The sequence below is a fragment of the Tympanuchus pallidicinctus genome, unplaced genomic scaffold (assembly GCF_026119805.1).
Source record: "Tympanuchus pallidicinctus isolate F22 unplaced genomic scaffold, pur_lepc_1.0 scaffold1, whole genome shotgun sequence".
Lineage (NCBI taxonomy): Eukaryota > Metazoa > Chordata > Aves > Galliformes > Phasianidae > Tympanuchus > Tympanuchus pallidicinctus.
In genome coordinates this window covers 60,454,701-60,468,363 of record NW_026294618.1, presented here as the reverse complement: position 1 = coordinate 60,468,363, position 13,663 = coordinate 60,454,701, and the positions used below count along the sequence as shown (strand labels likewise).

Below are 13,663 nucleotides of genomic sequence, written 5' to 3'. Positions count from 1 at the left end.
AGCTGTTCATTGCAATATGAATATCAGAGCTTTTTCCATGGTACTAAAGTTTTGGCAAGATGGTTATTCACTTTAAACGTGAGTTAGAAAGTGATTTTAATTAATTAATTAAAGTCAGTATGGGCTTCACTGGTCTATGTCAGACCAGTGAAATTGACATGGGCAGTAATGACTGTCTGTTAATAATGAGCCAAGATTACAACATGTCTGAGAGGTTTGCTACTTGAGAATTATTTTCTGTAAATAAAAGGAAAAATAAATATGTATTTCCAATATACTCTGCCAGCTTTGGCACTATTTCTGGTGTCAGAAGATTTGCTTTTGCTCATTGCTGGTCTTCCCCAGATTTCATTAGGCCAAGGTAATTTTCTTTCCAGTGACCTGCACTATACAGCTGGAAGTAGTATTCCATGCATCACTAAGCTAGAATATCCATTGCCAGGTTATATTACTTTGGAAAGTTTAGATGCCAGTGTCATTCTAAATGGTTCACATCTTTCTACAACAACTGTTGCTTTCCCAGAGTAACAGTTACTACAAGCAAATGCAAATTAGAATAAATGTAGTACTTCTGTCTTTGAAAACAAACAAACAAACAAACATACATTTTATTCTGTAGGAAGCAGCTCAGTTTTAAGCAAATGTGGTTAGGAGAGGACATGGTGTCAGCAGCACACGCTCCGCTCCTACCCAAGGGCATTCTGCAGCAGCCAGGAGTGTTGAGGAAAGGTGGGCTCAAGTTAATTTGGCACTGGGGTATATCATACAGCAGTATATCTGTACTCCTTCTACATGCATTCAAACAACAGCTGTGAGGATTTGCATCTACATGGCTTGTAGCAAAAAACATTAAGCCTTAGAACTTGAACCCATGCTACATAACTTAGGTTTGGTGCTCATTTCAACTTCTTGTGCAGCTAACATTTCAGCATATATTGAAAAGCTGAGTCATTCCTACAGTGTTTTAGTTAAACTAAACAGTGAATAATCAGTTTATATTTGTTTCACACAACATGGTTTTTATTTAAGTGGAACGAAAACCCCAGCACTTCTACCATTCAGATATACTTCCAGAATTCACTACCTACTTAGGTTATTGATGTTATTTATTACTGTTCCTGAATTACTAAAGATTGAAAATACATTTTAAAAAATCCTGTTTTTCTATCTGTTGCATTTTGTTAACATGAGATACTTAGACACAACTGGAAGAACACCTGTATTTCTACAGTAGTTAGGAAGCAAAGGAGAAGTACTGCAGCACAAAGCATAACTTAGATAAGGATAGCATAAAGCCACTTTCTTTAAACTGCAGTGCTGAACTTCTGCTGACTATGCATGATGCATTTAATTTATTTCATAGATAGTTGTGCCATGCTGTGAGTAGTACTTAATTCAGTAGGCGCAATAACTATGGGTAAAGGAATTAAAGCCAGATATTTTCACAGGGAACATTTGCTTCTTGTAAGACAGAGGTTCTCACAACATTACTATATAATCACAAAGACGTATAAGTTTCAGAAACCAGGGAGATTATTGTGATTTATTACACATTTTTAGCTAGATATATAAAAAGTACTATTACCATTGCTGAAAAATGGCTAAAACCTGCTTCATTATAAATACAAGGTGGCAGGATAAAGGTTATCCATTCAGATATATTGATGACAATTGTGACTTTGCAGTACTTTTAAAATAACTTTAACATAGCACAAGCTGCTGCTGAGATAGCTGACCCTCTGCCTTTGCTTCTGCAGAGCCCACAGTCTCTCATTTCCTCACCTGAGGGTGCAGGCAGCAGCACTCGTGCAGGCACTTGATGAATGGGATAAAACCGCAGACACATTTTACAATTAATCCAGATCATCAAATGGAACAGATAGGAGATATTCAGCTGTAATTCTCAACACACCTTGCCAGGCATATCTTGGGGCAGAGAGAGAATTGTGTTTTCACAGGGGTGGTCCATGTCCTCAGCCTTGCCAAGCAAATTCTACCATTGATTGCATATCCAACCTTCACAGAGTCTTGCAAGTCTGGCACTACATGGTGCTGTGAGGAATCATGGACCTTCAGTGCAAAGCATTTCTGGACACAGTGTTCTCCAAGGATGCTCAGAGCATAGGCTAGCTGGTCATTAGAGTGGTACTTCTTACCTTGCTATCCTCTGAGTATGAGCCATGAAGCATCCTGTTCCTGACCACATATCAGCCCTTTGCTATAACTAGCATTACATCTTTTTCTAAAGCTTTTCTAAAGAGCTTTTTCTAAAGCTCTTCTAATCTAAAGCTATCAGGAATGTGAAAATTCCACCCCATGGTGCAAAACAATAAATACATTTACTGTGGATGAAGTAGGCTGAGCGGAAACTTTAGTTTCATAATATTTAGGTTTCATGTTGCATTTCCAAATATCAGATGTCATCTATGCCAGACTGTATTTGATTCTGTTAGATTATTTATGATGCAGAAGCAGGAATATCTTAATTCTTGAGTATATTCAGGAACTGAATCACAGACACAGGATTTCTATTTGGCGCCTTGTTCCAAGGTAGGGCAAATACATTTAGAATCTTTAACTCAGCAAGTCAGTCTAATGAAACAAACTATTTTAATGAAAACAATTCCAAATTTAGTACAAAAGTACGAAGAATACTGTGACCAGATATTAACCAGATCTTCTAGGACAATGGTACAAATTACATATAGGTCACCAAGATATCAGTTTGCTTTTTATGTTTTTCAACATTTTCATTCTTCTCTAGCTTGGCAATATTGCTTAGTGGTGAAGGTGGACCTTTATCTAGTAGAAGCAGTATTTCTCCTTGATAATCTTTATGATTTCTCAGACCATCACAACACAGGTTCAAGATTCTTCTGCCAATTTTGCACCTGGTTCTTAGCCTGTTTGGTGGCATGGTGTATTAGTAGTGTTACGATATCCATTTATGCTGATCAGAAATCACAGCAGTATTCCATTTTGCTTGACTGATTTATTCTCTTGGGGATGAGTGGATATTATGTCCCTCAGAGCAACACCGTAGTCATGGAGGATTTCATTTCACACAACATCTGCTGCCTCTACTCTTCAGCTGAGGAAAGTAACTCCAGGATACAGCAAGCGCTTATTATACTTGTTATGAGACAGGTAGCTCATATAAACTTCAAAGTAAGAAAGTCCCTACAGCTCTCTGTGCACCCTCAATATTGCAGTGCAAGAGGAATATGAAAACTAAAAAAAAAACAAAACAAAAACAACCTAGAAATTTGGAGTAAGGCTTCCTGTCAGTCATGGAACTGATGGCACAAGGATCTATTTTTGTGTTTAAGTGGTGTAATTAACATTTATTCCTGTGGGTACTCAGGAGTAATTACTAGAGAAATTCCCTTGTGCACAGAATAATGTGTAACTTGGGAAGACAGCTTGAAAAATTGACAAAAAACTTTTGTTTATTACATTTTTAACTGGGAAGTCCCACTGTATACTGAATGCAGTCAAATTCTATACACTGCCTTTAGTAAATGAAAAGAAGGTAATTTCTGAATTCCACCTGTATTTTTTCTTCTGTTTCCACCTCTTTGTCTCTCCATCTCTTTATACTTAGGTTTTAAAATGGTTTCCTGGGAAAATCCCAAGATGCTAGTTGCAGCACAAAGCACAGGCAGCATCATTACAGTGGCTCTGTTGATATCCATCATCTAATGAAAGAAGAACATTTGTTTGTTTGGTGTCCTCAACAGCCTGACATTACTGCCCTTCAAATTATCTGAACTTTACTATTGGCACTGCCCCATCCAGCTCTATCTGCTAGTGTTGTAACTTTCCTACGTACACGACCCTTCTGTAACCTTTTCTGTTCCCCTCTCAGGATTGAAACAGCATTCACTGGAACAGCTCAGGTTCTGGAAAGTCATAGAAACCTCTTGCAATTCCATTAGGGACTGATTTTTTTTTTTTTTTTTTAAATCATATCTTCTCAAGCTATACCCTAATGTCTGTTTTGAAAAAGGGATATCGTATGAGGGTGCAGATAAATGCGCTATGTCTGTACAGTAGGCAAGTAACATTATGTCTTTTGTTGCAGGTAGGACACATAGTAGCTTAGTTTTCAGGACAGAAATGGAGCAGAATTTGTTAAAGCAATCTGTCTTTTGTCAAACTTTTGCAATAAAAGAATAAAATCACCTCACCTCAGAAAGGAGCAGTTAATTACAAGGATATAGAGAGTAAGTTAGTCTGCAGGCAAGAAACTTAGCTCTTAAAATACTTTTCTTAGGTGACCTGGCACATCAGCTCTTCTACATTGCTTTGCTTCTTTTAACTTTTCCAGTTAAGGAACCAAAACATCATCTGTGTTGCTCAGATAAATTCAGACCTTATACCAGTTGATACATGCCCCAGATACAACTCTACTGATCTTCACAGATGCTTGTGCTGTTACACGAAATATAAAGGCTGTTCACACTCAGTCTTTTCTCTGTGCTCTCTTCATTCATTTAAGGGAGTGCCTAAGGGGTACTACTGAAAGATCTTATCAAATGTCCATGAGCTATAAAGATTTCAATGTGCTCCTGGCAATACTGAGTGAATAGTGAAATCAAGGCAGCAGAAAGTTATCTTTTGAAGTGCTACTGACTACCTATACATGCTTCATGAAGAAATGACATTTGTTCTCTATCTGAGATACCTTAACACAGATATATTCTCTGTTGTAGCACTGGATCTTGACAAGCACTCAATATTTCACAAATAAACAAATGTAAAGTAATAGAGTAAAATAAGGTTACCAGAAGAAGCAATGTAATTGAGTTACCTTGGGCTCCATTTACTTATTTCAATGCATCTATAGCCCATTAAAGAGTATTAGAAACTACTGGTAACAATGGAACCTTAATTCCACCTTAATTACTCTGAACGTATCTTACTTGTAAAATTTAAATTAATTACAGCACTATGGAAAGTTTTAAATATTTCTGTCATGAAGAATAAACATTTCATAAAGAAAGATCAAAGTTGATTTCTAGAAACCATTCTGTTTAACAGCAGATATGTCAGAACTTTGAAATGTAACTCCAAATTTTAACAGACTTGCTTTCCCATGTTCTTTAAAAAAAAAAAAACAAAAAACAACGATATTTTGCACCAAGTCTAAGTTCTAAAAAGACACTAAACATGTCACTAGAATAGAGCACTGATCTATGAACATTCATTTAACTTAAAACTGCAATTTTGGCTAACATTTTGAAATCTTCTCCTTGCATACTGTAATACTCTTTTTATGACTTTTCTAGGCATCTTGTGTGCTCATAAAGGATTTCTGAGAGTTCTTTTTATTATTTTTGTGGTGAACTTAGTAACTTAGGAAGCCCAACTGAAATTTCTACAATACTCATCAACTAGATATACATTTGTACTTCTGAATCAGATGTTACTGCTAAGAAACAAAACATTAAGTCTGACAGTAATATACATTATCGAAAAGTTTGAGATGCCTGTATGGGCTTTTTAAAGAGCTGTACCAAAATTATGAGGTGACCAAAATTATGACAAAAAAATGATTAAGAGCACTCTACAGCCTTCAGAAAGATTCCATAAAAAGGAAAAAGAAAACTCATCAGGAAAGCTTTAATTTTTTTTTTTTTTTTTTAATGTATTGTATTTAACATCTCAAAAACGAATCTCCTATTACGCAATTGAGAATCTGCTATTATGCCATTGTAGTTGGCATGGTTGCATCTGACTTAAGACACATGAAGCCACCACGCTTTTGAAAGATGCAAAGATATTCTCCTCAGAGAGAAAATAACTACTTTCTTTGTTGCTAAAAAATTAAATAGATGCTTGTTAAAGTCCATGACATTCATCATAAAAGGACACTATGATACACTAGAGAACACAAACAGCTTTACTGCAAGCATTAGGGTTCTGGTTTCTAAATGTGTTTATCTGTGCTTAAAGCCAATTTTCTGTATGGAAAGCCAGAAGTCATTTTTGGTGATATCAATTGCACAGATTTTGTAAAGTTTCAGTGAAAAAAAAAAAATAATAATCAAGAAATGTTATAGGGTCAGTAGAATTTGTAGCAAGTGTAGGAGGAAAAATATTCGTATGTGCAAGGAAATTATCCAACAAGCTTCAATGCTGGTGAACTTCATTTTCTGCACTTAAGACCACACTGGTAAATTTCCACAGGCAAGAAACAGCAGCAACTGTAAAATGATGCAGCATTTAATCAAATAAATGCACACAAATTTCATTTATAATGCACATGTTACTATGAACTGAAAAACAACGAAGGCATTAGAAAAATGGCTTTAGAGTGAAAACGGATTTTATGAAACCATTTCGGACATGGTTCCAGTCTCCGAAATGAAGAAAATCATCATTCTTCACTGTAAAATGAACATTTGCATCCTCATACAAGTACTTCCCCACACCCCCCCTACATTCCTTCCAGAAATAGAAGTTTCAACTTTAGACAGAAGTAGCCTCAAGGAGGCTTCTGTAAAGTAGGTCTCCTGTAATAACATGACTTGGTCATCATGCTGACTTTAGGCTTGCTGACTGACTTCTGAGATATCCTCTAACTGGATCCTTCTGTGTTTCAACCCTCCTTTCCTCACACATCAAAGTACAAAAGAAAAAAGTAAAATAAAAACATTCAAGAGATTGGTGTGACAGAGAAAGAGGTTTTTGTTAGCACAGCAGAAAAAGAGGAAGGGAACAGAAGGTGGCAGGAAGGAGCAACAGGTTTAGGCATCTAGCATCCTTCTGGATGGCTGGGAACAGTGGGAGTTTAATGCAAGTGCACACTATGGATAGGCTTAATAAGATCCTGCTGCAGCAAGTATCTGCCAATAAGAAAAGCAAGGGAAGGTTGTTGACATATTTACCCTCAAAAAAAGTAGTGCTCGGGTTGTGCATATACACATTAGTTCCTGTGCCTCTTCCAATCCCAACCTCCCTCCAAGCTACGCTTTCATTGAACAGCAGCAAGCTTATAGTATGTGTGCTCCTCTGATTGGTGCTAATGCTTGCTGACTAGAGAAAGGGAGAGGAAACCAGTTTCTGCTCACAGCAGGGGATGTGCTTTTTCCTACCATGCTGGTATTTAGATTCATAGAACTAAGTTTAAAGCCTTGACTCTCTCATTGCATTGTGCTATTAGCAGTCCTTGATTCCACTCTGCTATTTTCTCTGCTCATTTACCTTTCTTGTTCCTCTAGACAGCAAACTTCTCTCTTCTGACTTCTTCCTTAGCTGTTAATTCTGTTTTAAGAGTACCTGCTGTATCTGTGTGATAGTGTAAGACACTGTTTACTATTACTCTAGAGCGTGCCCCACCACCATCCCAAGTCTGTAGCTGCAGTCCCTGGAAACTCGGGCTTTTGGTTTCTAGCCCTTGGTGTGGGTAACCACCCGCTCACTTGTGCAACAGGCTCAGATTTTTGGCACTACTATTCCTCAGCATTATTATAATTACATCTCTGTCATGTCAAGCCTTTCATTATGTGTTTGACTATCATAGGCAGGTCTTTATATATCAAAAAAGATGGGTCTATAATTAGAATCTGATAAGGTACAAGGAATGATTCAGCATGACATAGAAGGGATCTCCTTCCATCCCTTCCTTGTCATCTGCCAATCTCTTAGTTATCTTTCCAGCTGACAAGATCTTTCTGCTGTTTTGTGACTGTCTAGATAAAGATGATTTGTGCTTACTGGTACTAGGATTGGTTCTACACCATCAGTGCAATGTCACTGCATATGATAAGAGTGCTTTGCAAAGAACAAAATCATAATCACAGCCTTACCTGAGTATATTCTAGATAGCTGACTCATTTTTGGGATATGGACTAACAGTCATTCATATCATTAAAAATACGGTTTTTTACTAGAGTTCCTTCAAGATTGGTTGCAACATGCTAAATACATCTTCTTAATTTTTATGCTTTTATACATATAACTGATTCTCAATTTAGGAAGACATTGATTTTTTTCTGAATGATTCTGTTGCCATTAATTTTTTAGATTGAAGCTCTAGGAAGAAACCTACCATTGTCAGCCAAATCTTCACTACAAATTGTAATCAGATGTTCTATAAATTGTGTGTTTTTAAATTAGAGAAGCATATAAGAACCATGGTAATTTCTGAAATTACAAGTTCTTATGCAGTCTTGTCTTGCAATGTATGAGCTCCCTGTGAGCCCAGATATTAGGCTGAAAGCAAAATAAACAAACCTCATGATTTTTTTTTTTTTCCTAATGCTGAGTATCAGCTTTTTATGTTTCAGGCACTATTCCTAACATAGATACCTTAGACCCTTTCCATCTGCTTTTTTTTCTTCCCACAAAAAATACAAAGTTTCTTTATCTCTTTCCAGAGAAGCAGCTTTTACTTCCATACTTGGATAAGGCTTCTTGCCTGAACTCCTGCATTTCTGCTGGTCTATCTTGCTCTGTGTTGGATGATGCTTTCCCTTGCTGTTAGTCACACATTCCTCCTAGCGACTCTCACTTTACCATCTGCTGCTTCCAAGTTTTGTGTCCTACATGCAGCATCACATGCAAGGATTTCCCACTTACAAAGTGTCTTTTCCTCATTAAACAGCAGTTTGTGAATGTGCCAAATCTGCAGCAAGCACTGTGTCCTCAGACTTCCTCAGGGTTACTCCAAACCTCTGAAACAGATGCACTCCCCAGCTCACAGCCACAAGCATGGGAGCAGTGATTCAGAGGAGTTCTTCTCTCCCTTTCTGCTCTTGGTGGGCAGTCAGCAAATACAACACAAAAACAAACAAACAAACAAACAAACAGCCAGAAGTAAAAAAGGGAGCTGAGGGCAATGGGTAAATGGAGAGAAAAATGAGCAAATCTGACAGAAAGCATGGGTTTATTTCACTAAATCTTGGGTTAGAACCACTTTGGAGCAAAAAAATTAGAGCAGTATCAACTATTTGACTTGAAAAGCACCAGTATTTGTATGGGAGACTTTTTTGGTATTTGCATGGAGGTACACAAAAATAGATGCACAGCTTTCAATTTCCATGTGTCCTGAGCTATGTATATGTCAACAAAACAAACATTTCAGCAACAACATTTACTTTGGTCAAAAATGTAAAAGCTCTGCTTGGGTCTCATGGAAAAGCTGAGGCACACTCCACATTTTTACACATCCCTGGGCAGTGGAAACCACCAGTCACAGACCTGAAGCTGCTTCCTTCCAATTTTTCCTGACAGCAAAAAAGAACACAATGGTGACTTTCACAGTAATGAAGCTCTTCAAGCTTTTTTTTTTTTTTTTTTTTTTTAATTTATTTTTTATTTGCATACTTGTTTAATCCCTTTCCTTGCTGGAAGGATTCACAAATAGAAAAAGACAAGCTCCTCTGATTGTCTCATTGCTTGAGCACTTGCCTTAACTGCCTTAGTCCCCGTTAACTTCTGACTTGCTAGCTTATCTGGGAGGATGGGCTTCCCCATTCCCTTAAATTCACTTTCCTACCACCACAAACTGATGTGGCTGCTGGTACATCACAATGTCATATAGTGGACCCTTGTAGCACAATCACTCTTCCTAATCACAGTGGTGTGATGGAACGGTACAGCATAAATGTCTGAACGATACACAGAAGGCCTAACATTTGAACAGGTATCTCTAAATTCAGAGATTCACAAAATACCAGACTGAGGGAGCTTGAGACATTCTGAAGCTAGTATGGAGAGTAAGTTAGCATGCTGTGTGCCAGAAGGAATATATGGAAGTACAAACAAAGAAAACAAAAGCAATTACGATTTACTCACCCATCATTTATCTTCCTATGGTCACTTTTTAAACACCAGTTTTAAAAACTACAGATTTCCAACCATACTAGTAAACAAATTTTCATAACAAGCTACCCATGTTATTCCATGTTTGCCAACTGAAAAGAATAAATTATGCCTTCCTGTATAATTTGATAGCTAGTGCAGTACGGACAATATTCATATTATTTCAGAACAAAGAAAAACAATAACGTAGATTTTTTTTTTTTTTTAGTTTACTATTTTAGCATCTGTACAAATGCTAAATATAGGTTTATCTAGAAAGAATCCACTATTTTCCCTCTTGGAAAAAGATACTTGAATTTGGAATTCATGCACCAAGAGTAAGTAATTTTCCAGAAAATATTTTTTCCCCCTCTCAGAGTATGATGCTATTCTTGAAGCAGTGTGTGATAAGGAAATGCTGCAACGCTATTGCATTTGTTTCAAAGCTGAAGAAGAGAAAAAGAATTGCAAATCATTTGCTACCTAGAAAAGAGCAAAAAAAAAAAAAAAAAGCCAGAAAACCCTTCTGAAGACCACTTGTAAGGGAACTTCAAAAATGTGTTGTATACAAGATACGTAACACCTTATTTTTAGAAAATTTAAACTTGAAGCTACTCTGCTTTCATGATTTATTATAACCTTCATGATTTACCATAACCCAAGTCTAGTTATCACGCCATTATTAAAAATTAATAATCCTAATTCTCAAATGGATGGGACAAAAAAAACATGTTATGGAAACTTGAAACCTTTCTAATCTCTGGGAACATACAAATTTTGGTATGAAAGTGTCACATCTAGCCAAATTTGAATACTTAGAAACTCTAATCTTTTGCTTAGCATTATCTGATTTACAATCATCAACTATATTATTGTACAGTAAGACACTCAAATACCTTTTGCACTTGAGTATGCAAAGAGGTAGAGTGGAATTATTTGGATAAACAGCACCCAAAAGATCAACAGATGACATCTCTTGGAACGCTGTCTTCAGAGATGTCTAAACAAAGCTTGATACAGTGTCTAGTATATCACTCCTCTTCCTACCAACTCCATGCTCACTGGCAGCGCAGACTATTTGATGCCCTCCTGTTTTTACTGCTAGACTATAGATTCCATGAGAGAAGTTCCTTAGCACCTGTTCATCACATGTAGCACAGTGTTTAAATAAATGAGAGTGCATTGCATAAAGAACTGTATTTCCTCTAGACAGTGAAATCTACTTAAGTTGTTTCCTGTCTGAATCATAAAAAAGTTATATCTAGAGTAATTAGATGGCTAGATACTGTTTCCATTATTTAAAAGATATGTGCAAGAGTGCTGGGAAACTCTGGAATTAATTTTAATTACTGGAAAACTATCTACATTTTTCGTATTAGACACAAAGTTGTTTTGGGAGGATGGTTTCTAAGGTTGCAAGATGTGAATCAGATTCCTTTGACATTTTAAGTTTTTTACTAAGCAAAAATCACTGTTTGTTCCAGCCAAATAAATGAAAATATTCTTTGAGGCAAAAGATGAATTTTCAACACAATTGTGTAGCCTCAGATCTCTACAATGTACTTCTTGACAGGAGATGTGCAACTAAGTGCAATGATAACTAAGAACAGAGACTTCACACAGGGACATGTAAGACAGCATTTCTCAATAAGAGAGAACACTGCTTAGTTTCAAGAGCTCTCAAACTAGAGATGCTTTCATGTTGTTTTATTTTTGACTTATGACTTTTGCAAAGTTTTGGCATATTCAGTAAATGAAGAACTGGAAAGTCAAAGCTCAGCTTTTCCTCTTAGCACATTTGACATATGTCAGCATGCCTAATGCCAATCTCCTAGTCCTTGCTTGTTCTAACAAACACCTCTTGAAGTGGCTTCATAACACATTATAGGCAAGAAGAATGATAAATCCCAGCAGAGTTACTCAATTATATTTGGAGACAACTGGTGGAGAAGTACTACCATACAGTGCCCGGAAGAATTTATGGATATGGAAATTAATGGGGGTGATGCGGCCAGTGTGGCACCCTCAGAACCCTCTGTGGCAGAGGTCTCTGAAACTCCACCTGGAGCCTCTTCTGAAGGAAGGATAGCTGATGTAAAAAAAAAAGGTATGAGTGATGATAGCTCTAACAGGAACAGTTTTCCCCAGCTGTATTGCTAGTATCACCTTTTCATTGTTTAGTTGTCCTTTAACAGAGGAAAAGACCAACATGCAAACCCTGTTTCCTATTATGCATTACTGTCTGCTGCTTCTCCTTCTGAGGTACTTCTAGCACTTGCAGCACTACACTAGTGTGACATCAGCATTTAACTGACAGCTGAGATTCCATATATTTGCAGCTAATAACCTGGTCATTTTTTTATTCCAGCGCTGTCCAGGACTGATAGCAAACTATCTCCTGTGCACTCAGTCAGATTGCCACCTTGCATTAATCATTTTTTCCTTGATGTCTGCATATTCTCCCTAACAGCATATTCTAACACAGCTCCGTCATTTTTTCCATGCTAGGCAACCACATCTGCATTACTTGTACACTACTGCATATTAATTTTGAATGCTTCAAGTCTACATTTAAAATGCATTTTATATTTTTCTTCACTGTCTACAGTATCAAATTCCTATTTCTCATTCAGAATTTCAGGTAGGGGCACTTCCTTTGCACATCAACAATCATACTGCAAAGTTAATTCTGATACTTTAGTGGGCCAAGAATTTTGCCTCAAACAGCAGTCCAAGTTTACTTTAATATTAAAACAAACCCACCCAAAATTGTCTTTAGTAGCTCAACCAGACAAAAGCTCCACCTTCACTTGCATATGCAATACCTTGCTCAAAAGCACATTGTTTCCAAGGCTCATTTCTGTGTATTTCCCACACTTTCAACATAGCCTTGTGGTTAACCATCTCTGCTCAAGTTAGCAAGAATAACAAGAATGTCAGATTTTTCAGTGTTGTCTACATCCTGAAACATGAATGCTCCTGCCTGAGTTCTTTTTGGATAGCTTCAATTCCTGCCAAAAGGAAAGCATATCTGAATCTTCTTCAGAAGCCTTCCCCATTTCCAGAGAGAACTCTGGTTCCCAGTGGAGGATGATCTGCACCTTCTTTCCTCTAAAGCTAGGGGAATGATCTTCGTTGCTCCTAGTATGCTTTGAACCATGATCTTGTTGTGGTAAGCATCTCCCATGTAGCCCCTGTTATGAACACGTGAGAGTCCCCCTAATGATGATGTTTGGAATGAGCTTCTCCTGTAGGGGCTAACTCCATAAGCAGTTCTTACTGGGAGAGAAATATGGCAACAAGGGAGAGTTCTTTTTTCTATTTGCATGTAAACACATCTGCCACCCTTCCCTATCATATAAAGACAGTGTTTTAATGAGACACAAACAGGAAGTGGTTAGGGGAATGTTTCCAGGAGCTTTATTCAAGCTGATTAATCATTACAGATTAACTGAATGAAGCTAGCTAATGAAAGTGATGAAGACTCAGAAGCTGAATACTCCATTGATACTATTTGCTCCAACATAACTAATTGAACTGTACAAAAAACAGCTTGTGAAAAATGCATAGGTGATGTAGCTCACCATTCTGTACTAGTAGTTTGGTCTCTCACAAAGCTGTCAGGTATCCTACAGGCTTATCTGCAAATAAAACTTCCAAATAACCTGCAGTGATCTGAATCACTTGTGAATTACTTGGTATGATTCATAACTGCAACTGCATTTATTTCCTAGCAAATAAGACACAAACAAAATGCTAGTGATGATAGCAGGTAGACAAATTGAGGGTATTTTTTAGTTGTATAACTGAAAAAATGCTGAAGATTCCACAGAAATAGTACTTACACCTTGCT

General features: G+C 37.1%; 1 protein-coding gene across 3 annotated transcripts in view; it reads right to left on the bottom strand.

Moving 5' to 3' along the window:
- Positions 1-13,663, bottom strand: part of RGS17 (regulator of G protein signaling 17) — a 67,643-nt gene that overhangs the window by 30,285 nt on the left and 23,695 nt on the right. The gene's annotated exons all lie outside the window — the stretch shown is intronic.